Genomic DNA, 9,833 nt, shown 5'->3' on the forward strand with positions numbered 1-9,833 from the left:
TTAAGTACAAAGTCAAAGGAAGGTTGGAGTCAGAATTCAAGTTGTGCCTCAAGGAATATGTAAGGTATATCCTCCAATAATTTTCTCTAAGACCAACTTCCCTTCAAAGTTTTAGAGAATTAGGTGTCTCTCTTCTGCCATTGACTTGAGATCCTATCCTCTATCCCCTGTCATTTTGGGATCCAGTAACCAGCATCCCATCCTTCAACTCTTTACCTAGAACACACACAAAAAAATATCAATAATTCCCTATTCCTCAGCAGACATAAGGCATCAATGAGAATAGGGAATAGGATCCAATAGGAAAAACCCTTCTTCTAATAGATTAACCTTTCATTAACTGGTGAATGGAGTCACCACACTTTACAAGAAGTTAAATACAATAAAAGAGGATCAAAGAGAAAGTTACTAAAACTCACAGTTCTTTTTGAATGTGTCTAAAGTCAACCATAGAGCTTCCACTTCACCATATGTGTTGGTTGACCCAAACTAGTTTCTGAATGTCCACAAATGCTTCACATCAGAAAGATGATCTCAGATGCCATCTCTCCAACCAATAAGCAAGTCAAAGGATTTGGAGTCTGTGCTAGATAAACCTCTTGTCCATGATATACAATTTGTTTGCTGACTAGGAAAATTGTTGATCTAGTAGATCCCTTGAATTCTCTCTTCAGATAATGTTAGAATAGATTACTGTATTTCAATATTTCCACAAGCTGCTACCACCCTAATCTTCCTTTGCCAGTCCTAAAAGAGTAAATATGTTAACAGAAAAAGACATCAAGATTATTATGAAAAATGTGGAGCATTATCTAATTTCAAAGTGAATGTGAGGGAGGAAATTTATTTCTAATATAAAAGATATAAACACTTAATACATTGATAGAGCCATGAACCATAATGAAACTATATGATAGTTTCATAGTCTGTCCATCAGTCTATACTGCAACCCTTCCCCACACTCTCATCTGTGTGATTCTTCTCCATGTCTTTATAATATGAGATCCTCTTTATAGCTAATTAATCTTCTGGAGGCCTTCTTGTTCCTTTTGTTTTGACTTAGGTAACTGTTGACTGAATAAATACTAGCATTGGCTTCACTTGCCATAGACAAAGGATCACTCTTTGCCTTCATGTCACATCCTGCCTATCCATCCAGGTTTCTTCTTAGGTCATCTTGCCATGGTACTCAAGTAGTCTCTTAATAACCCCTTTCCTTTCTTTCTTTTTATTGCTCTAAGTGCAATAACAAAATCAATAGCACCATTACTTCTGAAAATGGAATAGTAAGTAACTATCATTTACATCAATTCATCTTTTTGTGATTTTCTAGATAAAAAGTCTATTTTTTGAGTGGAGAAGAGGGGAGAGCATCAATCACCTATATGGATTATCCCTTGAACAAAATATAAGCTCCTTTAAGGCAGTTACAATATCCATGCTAATATTAGTTAATATTAGAAATTAATATTACTAGAGGGCCTGACACATAGGAAAGACCAAATAAATTACTTTACATTTCTTCCTCCTTTCCCTTTTCATCCTTCTCACTCCTTTTCCTTCCTCCCTTCCTTCCTTCCTTCCTTCCTTCCTTCCTTCCTTCCTTCCTTCCTTCCTTCCTTCCTTCCTTCCTTCCTTCCTTTTTTCCTCTTTTCCCTTCCACCTAGAACACCTGCATGTTGTAGAATTCATTAATAACTAGACTGGGAAGTTCATTTAATTCCCCCTGCCATTTTACTTACTCTTTGGGGTAAGAGGCCCCAGATGACTGGTGACTTCCATTTAACAATGCATAAATTCAGAGGTCAGATCTATTCTGGAGGGGGATAATTGTGAGAAACAGAGGAAATATGATGTACTCGTATGCTCCTTTTATACAAATATATACTTTAAAAATAAGTAAAACATCACATGTACAATATCTGTAATTTGACCGGTTTAATATCCCAATTAGAACAAGGGTTAAAAGCAAAACAAACTACTCCTGGTCAATTAAGCCACTCTTAATACTACTTAACTGTTCTGAGCAGCCACTTGTGTAAACCCATGCAGCTTATCTTTCTCTCACCCACAATGCTGCCCCAGGCTTTTCTCACAGTCCCAATCTGGGCTTTTCCCCAGAATATTTTTTCCAGAGTAAAGGTGTTAATTGCCTCCTTAGCACTTTCTTGGTACTTTTTTGAACAATTTTTGTTTCACAGTTTCTCTTAGGCTAGGAGGAGTGCTTGGCCAGGATAGTTGGTATTACCTGTCTCTAAAGAACTCTTTGTGTTGTTTTTCTTAGAATCTTTGGATTCTTTCAGATCTCTCCTTATGTACCATCTCATATATAAAATTGATCTCTCCTCTTCTTTGTTAGGCTTTCCCAATCCTTTCTTAAAAAAAAAAAAAAAATATATATATATATATATATATATATATATATATATATATATATATAAAGAAAGAGAGAGAGAGAGAGAGAGAGAGAGAGAGAGAGATGGTGGAGGTTACCTTAAGCTTTAACTAACTTCTAACTTAGCTGGTTGGACAACAGATTCTGAGTCAAGAAATTCTGGAAAACTACTTTTTGGTGTGTGTGTGTGTGTGTGTGTGTGTGTGTGTGTGTGTGTTGTATTACCTAACCTCCATTTTCAAGTAGAAAAGGAACTCCTTTTGATCATGGTTGATTATTCCCAAGTAATAATAATAAAGATAATCATAATAATGGAAATGGTGATAATAACTAACATTTATACAGCACTGTGCTAAATACTTTGCAAGTATTATCTCATTTGATCCTCTTATTATCATCACCCCCTTTTTTACAGATAAGGAAACTGAGCAAAGAGAGTTTAAATAAGTTTCCCAGGACCACACAACTAGTAAGTGTCTGAGACTGATTTTGAATTCATAGATTTCTGACTCCATCCCAGCTCTCTATCTATTGTATCCCCTAAGTATTTTTACACAAAACTTTATGACTAAAGCATTTAGTAGATGCTTTCTGAGTTGTATTTCAATTGATTAAATGTTTAAAAATTATTTTTTTGAAAGAAAAGTGTCTTTAAGAAACAGAGCATTCAATTGTTCAAGTTTTCCCTTCCTGTAATCACTCGTGACATGCTTTTGTTTAATTTTGTACATTCCAATAGGAGAATTTTAAGTTTTTTGAGGGTAGGTATGGTTTCACACGGTCTGACTTGTTTTAGTCCCTTGAACAATTATGTCTAAATGACTCCAAAAATAATTAGTCAATTTAGTAAAGGAAAAAATAGACAACAACAAAAACAAATAGCCAAATTCTTGTTTGGAATTTTATAAATGAAACAATTGCTTGGACAACTGAATGTTTTTCTTTACAACTGTTTTATTGACATTATATAGAAACAGCTGGAAATTGAGATCTATATCCTTAAATTTTGCCAATAAATAGAATATGGTCAGGAGGTTGAATTTTAAAGAAAATAAATCTATTCATCTATAAAACATTTTCCAACCTTCAGCATAGGCATTGTATTAAGTTAATTAAATAATGTATGAAAAGCTCCTTGAGATCCATAGATGAGAGCTGTTTTAGAAGTATTAATAATTATTTTTGTTATTATCTTTGTGTAGGAGGACCTATGAGATTTTCTTCTTGTTAATAATCCCTGTCCTTTCGAAATAATTATTGGTTCAAACATGGCGGCACCACAGGGAATGTCTCTGACCAGCTGGAAGCTCCGTTTGACTTTTAAATTCTTCTTCCCTTTAGTCTGTAGGATTCAGTCTACACATTTCCTGCTGTTTTTGTCTGCAATATAGTGATAAGAATTAAAAGCTTCCATTTTATTTCTCTCTTTGTTTTAATTAATGTCCTCTTTTACTTATTCTTGTGAATACTAGGGAAGAGTATCTATAATTAAAGTGTATTTTGTTAAATCTGTGGTATCTGCTTAGTGCTGAGAGAGTGTCAGTATGGTGTCCAAAGTTCATGCTGTTTAGACCTGGAAACCTTGAACAAATTGTAACAAACTGAAGGGCAGAGCAGGGCCAGGTACATTGGGATATCAGCCAAGCCTGATCATTAGAGAATAGAAGGTTATGCTGAAGTCAGAGAATCTTCTCTCTGCTATCTTTGCAGAATACATTTGAAAGAATCCATTTTACAATACTTTTTTTTGACAATGACATTAAATCTTAGGTACTTTTTAAATGAATTATTTGTACATAGGATATTCAGTGATGCTTTGAACCTCACATTAAAAGTAGAGTTCTAATTAGAATGACCAGAATGGATAATTTTCAGATCATGGCTACATGTCTCTCTTCTAATGGAATTTTAACAACTCAGGTTCAGAAAGTGAAAACTTACCCTACTTTTATTGAACACAGACATGATGTGACTAGTAAGTATTTTTGAGACCTAGTATGAATAAGACAGGCTTATGTTAAACCTATCTAGGCTCTAAGCTGATAAATGACATCTCAGTTCCTTGCATGCCTAAAGAATGTGCAGCTGAATTTTAGATATTATCAAATTCTCATGATTTAAGAGTTCATCTACAAGTAATTTCCCTAAAACAAAGTAAGAAACCATCTTGAGGGGGAGATACATACAATTCAGTTTGAAAAAGGATAAAATAATCCAAGGCAAAGATTCTAATGCCCCATGGACAGGATATTTATCATCCTTTTGAATGAGTGCACTATGTCAAGAAAGTAAGAAGGTTTTAGATACTATAAGATAATATTTATGAAGCACTCAGCGCAATGTAGGTCTCAATAAACACAAATAGCTGATCTCAATAAATGCTTGTTTCCTCCCCACCCCAAATTCCAGGATGCTTGGAGTACAGTTTCTGGAGGCATGAAACTTTGTTTCAAATTCAAACCTCTGAAGCTTGGGGTCTTCCCTTCCCTGGGCCTCAATTTCTCTATAAATTGGCAAAGGTGTTGGACTACATCACCTCTGAGATCCCTTCTAGCACTAAACCTTTACAACCTTTATATTCAAAGCAGCCAAGAATATTTCATTCTTCCCAGGGGCATAGCTATTACCATAGCTTGAAAATTATAGGCAACTGAATCCAGCCTTCTTGCTATCCAGTTCTCTACAATCATGCTGCCCATTAAAGTCATGTAGAAGGATAACAACAAAAGATATGGAAGACAACTTTTGGGATTATAAATTAGGAAATCATGGGATCTTGAGAAATATAAATGAATTTGAATATTTGGTTTAAAATCTTGGTTCCAATACTTAAGATAAACGACATTGGGTAAATAATTTTGCTTCACTTTTCCCTCATCTGTAAAATGGGGATAATGATACTCAGACTACCCATCCCTCAGAGTTTTTATGAGGAAAATGCTGTATAAAAAATTTAAGTGTTACAGAAATGTGAGTTAAAGAATTTATTACTTTCAATCTTGTTTCTCATTAATGTTGACCTCATGCCAGATTACATTGAATATTAAAGAGATCTTGACATTTTCTCCTTTTTTAAACTTTCTCCTTCTCTGGTAGTTCTTATGAGAATATCCCTATATGTCCTTGAGTTGTATCAGGCAGAGACATAGATCTCTGATTTATTACAATGAAGATGGTTCATTGCTTAGAATTTCCTTCCACAGATTATTTGTAGTTCCTAGTCTTAGTGAGCTTCTTGGATCATCGGGAGATTGTGATTTACCCATGATCATAGAGTCAGAATTTGTCAGATGAACCTGAACCTAGATGTTCTGACTCCAAGGCTGGTTTTCTGTCCACTAAGACAAACTGCTCTTCTTTTATATGCAAAAGAATATAAATATAAATTAAAGCACAGGGAAACAGACTGGGAAATAGAGATCCAGGGACAGGTTTAAAAGTCTTTTAATTGGGAAGAAGGCCAAGAAAATAAAAGGTAATTCTGTTCTATAATGATAGTTATTGCACTCCAGGCCAAAATCTCATCTTTGTCTTTGAATTCTAGATTGTTAAAACAAATAGAAATGGTTCTTGTTCCTCGTGAAACCAGTAGTTATGGTTCATTGAATTTCCAGGTTAACTTCCAAATTCAGTTTTGAAATATAAATTCTAAAAATATTTTATAGTACTCATGTCTCAACAATTCCATGGATATCAGAAATACTGTAAGAATACAACTAACCCTATATACTTTATCCTTGCATGGATTTATATTCCTAAAAACTACTCTTTAACATTATTTTCCATTAGCCAACTCTTCTACTTCAATCACCCTTTCATGAGTCCTCCTCCTCCTCCAAGAGTTCTAAGACAACTCTAACTCATGATAGTAATTTATAATTTATATTTCCATTGGGCTCTTGAATACCAGAGCATGAAAATTCACTTGTAATTGGATGAGGGAAATGAATGATTCCAGAACAATGGACCCAGGTTTTTTCAGGAAATAATTTTGAAAATCTTATTGAAATTTTCTGACTTCATTCTTGAGTATGTTTCTGAATTGAGTAAAGCTTCCCAATCCTAAGAATGTTTTCCTATCATCCATATTTCCACACCATTCAAATTCCCTAGTCTCACCACCTGTGACACTATATCACTGATCATTATCAAAATATCTCTAAGAATTCTGATTTCATTTCATCCCATCTCAACAATATTGCTATTCTGATGGCAAATGGGAGTACAGTAGAAGTAAAGAGTATGCTTACTTTCCTCCAAGAGTCAAAATCTTTGTTCCAACCCACAGAGCATGGTTCTATTTATAGGCAGATGAATGTAACTGCAAAGAGAGCCAATAATCAAGGAGATCAAGTTAGTTTTTTCCCTCTTACATACCTTTATCCCTCATCTATTCCTTTTCTTTTCTAATCTTTCTGTTTGACCCTCCTAACCTTATTTACTTTTGATTTCCCCTCCTCTACTTACACTACTGTTTTATTTTCTTTTTCATCTACTTATCTCTCATCCCTTGCCACCTAATGCCCTTTTCAATATATCCTAGCTCCTAGCTCCTGATAATGCCTCCACTCTCAACCTATTATAAAGCTGGGGAAAGGGGTTTTCTGGGCCAGTTTTTAGAGAAAGTTGCTTCCCTTGAAGGGAGCTGTCCAGCTGAAGCTCTTGAATGTAATTAAGACTGTGCTTAACACAAATGACACAAAGCAACACTGTCTTGTACTTTAAAAAAATGAATTTATAAGCATTTATCAGGTATTTACTATGTGCAAAACAGTGTGCTAAGCAAAAGGATAGAAATAATAAAGCAGTACAATGGTTGCTCTCAAAAAACTTTCAGTATAATGAAGGAGATAACTTGTACAGAAAATTTTAGTTGTATATCAGAGGGAAAAGTCCACAATCCAAGTGCAGCAGTAAAGCAAATGTTAATGCATCTTCTTTAATGCCATTTCCATACCATTTTTTTTAATGATGAACTATTCACAGTGCCAAGGACCAGTAGTAAGAACTTTCTTTTCTGGGTCTTCAGTAACTGTGATTGTAACAGTTACAGGAACAGTAGCCAAGTTTTATCTCTGTAAGACTTGTTTCTGAAGATGATTGAGGACAATGAACTAGAAGCACTGATATTTCCAAAGTTCTTGAATTCAGAGTCTTTACATATTTCTGTCAGGGTCTGAAGGGAGATTGTGGTCCATGTGGTGATAGTAGTGGTTTGACTTACCTAAAATATAAAATAATTTTTTATATTTAACACCTTCTCAGCTCTTCAAAGGCCCTTTCCCATTTGATTGGAGGGCTGAAAGGTGAAGCACCAACTTCCTCCCAAATCCTTCCTTTAATTAGAGAACTCCTACCATTTGGGACATTTGAGATGAACTTTCTACTTCCCATTGGCAACTCTGCTAGGTTTGACTCCACCAAACCTCATGTTCTTGTGTCAGGGAATTGATAATGCCCCTCCCTACTTTCATGTCCATCCTTTTAAGCTTCCTTTTTGTGTGTTGGCTTTCTCTACTATATTCTATCATCAATTAGGTGATACAATGGATAATGTCAGGCCTAGAATCATTTACTTTTTATCTGCTCTTGAACACTTATTAGCTAGTGACTCTAAATAAGTCACTTAACCCTCTTTGCTTCAGCTTTCTCATCTATATAATAATAATAATAATAATAATAATAATAATAATAATAATAATAATAATAAACTCCAGAAGGAAATGGCCCAGAGAAAGAGAGAGAGATAGGGAGGGAGAGGAAGAGAGAGAGAGAGACAGAGAGAGAGACAGAGAGACAGAGAGACAGAGAGACAGGGACAGAGACAGAGATACTGGAGATAACTCCAGAGGAAAGGCATAAAGATTAAAGAGGACTGGCAAAGACTTTTTGAAGAAGGTCAGTCTTTAACTGAGATAGCCATCTTCACAACAGCCTCATGAGGGAGTACAGATAACATACTCATTTTACAAATGAGGAATAAGAAAATCTTCAAAGGTATAGACTTACACCTGCATACACTCTTCTAACTAGTCCTTTTGGTATTGAAGAGGACCACATCAACCAATCAGTGGCATGAGTTACACAATTATGTTTATTATAGTGAGGGGTATACTGTGCAAGTCATCTATCTCACTAGTCTTTAACAGAATTATTCTATCCCTTGGCTGATTTATAGGAAACAGGAATATTGGAGATGGTCTGGCAATTATGGGAGTTTCTTGGTCTCAAATTGATTTTACTTCTTCCTATATCAGCAAGATACCACAGCATTTCATCAATGCTAGGCAATCACTATCATGTGATATTTGGTAACAGAAAGTGATAATCCAATATATCCTAAACTATCTTATGATGAACTAATTGTTAGTATGGCCTTTCTTCTCAGAGGTTGGATTCAAAGTCAAATCTCCTTGACTCCTAAGCCATAGAATTTTCTAGTATTTCACACGCTATAGCCCCAGCCTCTTAATAGCCTATATGAGGCTTCTACCCTGTCCAAGAATCTGGATCTTTCAGTTGTTGTCTTCTCAAGTCCCTTGGCTAACAGAGACTGAACTGATGCCTAGAGTTCAGCTCCAGGCCCAAACCTAAGGCCCCAGCAAATCCAGCTCCTCTAAGTGGATAGAAGGAGCAAAGCAGGTTACAAAATAAATACAAGTACTTTTGTGTTTCTGGGTAAACATATTCGTTTCTCTGTGTGCCAGTGATAATATTATTCATTATCATCACATAATCATGATAGATATATATTTTTTTAGGTTCAAGGCCACGCAGCTAGGTAATTATTAAGTGTCTGAGGCCAGATTTGGACCCAGGTACTTCTGACTCCAGGGCCGGTGCTTTATCCACTGTGCCACCTAGCTGCCCCGGTAGATGTATAAAGTAGAGAGAAAACTAATGGGCCGGGCACTCTGAAAACAGCTACCAGGTAGCTCCCTAGGTTTGTTCCTGGTCCCCTATGGCCAGGTCTTTGCTGAGGTCTGTGCTGCACTGGACTTTCCTCTCACTCTGATGTGGCAGAGTTTGTCTACTAATCGTCCCAATTGTCTTTGGCAATCGCTGGATTGAGAGGTCTGGAAACCTCCACATAACCAGGCATCGTGGGTCTGTTCCTGGATGACTAGAGCTGGTTTACTCTGGTGAGGTCTGGGCTGCTCTGGGGTCCTTACTAATACCAGTATAACAAACTTTTTCCAAGTTTTCTTGGGCTGGAAAATTGTTTCACTCAGTGTTTTTATGGATTCTGCTACTCTAGAATTTGGTTAGTATCATTATTCAAAAGTATTTGAGGTGGTTTAGGGGAAATCTTAAGGGAGTCCCTGCCTTTATTCTGCCATCTTGGCTCTGCCCCCCCCCATTTTCTTTTCTAATCTGCAATGGGCAGCGGTCATCAAAACATCTCTGGTGCTTCAAAGATATTTTTGTTCTTGCACAA

This window comes from Macrotis lagotis, chromosome X, assembly GCF_037893015.1.
Source record: "Macrotis lagotis isolate mMagLag1 chromosome X, bilby.v1.9.chrom.fasta, whole genome shotgun sequence".
Taxonomy (NCBI): domain Eukaryota; kingdom Metazoa; phylum Chordata; class Mammalia; order Peramelemorphia; family Peramelidae; genus Macrotis; species Macrotis lagotis.